Source organism: Mchenga conophoros, linkage group LG23, assembly GCF_057382185.1.
Source record: "Mchenga conophoros isolate Kocher_MC1m ecotype Shallow Benthic linkage group LG23, M_conophoros_male_GT1.1, whole genome shotgun sequence".
NCBI lineage: Eukaryota > Metazoa > Chordata > Actinopteri > Cichliformes > Cichlidae > Mchenga > Mchenga conophoros.
In genome coordinates, this window is record NC_140547.1 from 42,710,449 (window position 1) to 42,711,895 (window position 1,447).

At 41.5% G+C, this 1,447-nt stretch overlaps 1 pseudogene; it reads left to right on the plus strand.

Annotated features, from left to right (window-relative positions):
* The first annotated feature begins 426 nt into the window (after positions 1 to 426).
* LOC146547953 (C-type lectin lectoxin-Phi1-like) lies at positions 427 to 1,147 on the plus strand (annotated as a pseudogene).
* The last annotated feature ends 300 nt before the right edge of the window (positions 1,148 to 1,447 follow it).

Below are 1,447 nucleotides of genomic sequence, written 5' to 3' on the forward strand. Positions count from 1 at the left end.
CATGGATAAAGTGAGGGAAAAATTTTTTGATTTCCTTCTAAATTTGTAAGTCTGCTCCTCTATTGCACAAACATTATAAATAAAGTTCTAAATTGATTTGCATTGGATGAATGCACTGGGGGAAAGGAGTAGCTCAGTGTATTTTCTCAAATGAGAATGTGTTGAAGTTTTTTCAAGTATGTTTATACTGAGGACAAAAAGACTTGGGGTGAAGTTTTGAGTTGCCGTGTTAGATAGACCTCACCTAATGACGGTATCTGGTCAGGACTGGAAAGGAATTACTTAGACTAAGACCAGTGTATATGGTTGTGTGGGTGTGATTCAGAGAATGAAAGAGCCGCTCTATGCAAATATTTTCTCATGAGCGAGCATAAAAGTCAATTCACGCACATACATTTTCAAAACCCGTTTGAAATCAAGAGAGCGATGCATCCAATCTGCACCTGCATCCTGCTCCTGCTAAGCTCATCTGGAACTTTGAGCAAGTATGTTCACGTTGACAAGATGTGGTATCTTTATCTTACTGCCGGCAGTACTACACAGACCTGGCCCCTGTCAATAACGAACGTGATATTGCAGAACTTAGGAAGATCAAGAATAACATTGGCTACATCCTAATTGGACTGGAAAGGAGCTCCACATACACAAACAAGTGGATGTGGTCAGGAGGAGGGGAGGTGACCAGGTTTTCCTGGGCATCAGGTGAACCACGAAATGAAACAGGCAGAAATTATGGCAGTATTGACAATAATGGATGGCACAGTGTATATAGCTATCCAAGAACCTTCTTCTGCTACAGAGCAATAGTGGTCGGGGAGGAAAAGACTTGGGAGGAAGCTCTGGAGTACTGCAGGGAGCACCACAATGACCTGGCCAGTGTGGCATCAGAGACTGAGACGATGCTGATCCAAAGAGAGCTGAGGAAACATAACACAACTAATAACGTCTGGATTGGCTTGCGCTTCTTGTCCAGAGACTGGCTGTGGGTGGACGGACAGGAGATGGTATGAGGGCCTGGAGTGAAGAGGGGAAACCACTGTGCCCGCACCCCAAGATGAAGTGTGGAGCCCTACAGGTGAGAGGAGGGAGTCTGAGTGTCTGGGAGGCACATGATTGCGCGGAGAGACACAATTTTATTTGCTACTAAAGTAGTGTGTTTATTGTGCTTACCGGAGTTTGGTTGTTTCCTACTTATTTTGTGTCTTGTAAAAACGTAAAATTAATCCCTAAATGATAAGAAACTACAATATTTTTTTTTCTCTTTTATTGGGACAGCTGTTGAACATAACAGTAATTTGCCTTTTTACATTTTCTTTGCTGTCACATTTTAACTTATAATTGAAAAACAAAGAAGACGGAAAAAGAAGAGAAAAGAAAAGAAGAAAAAACAAAAACAAACAAAACAACCCCCCCCAAAAAACAAAACAACAACAAACAAACAACAAAC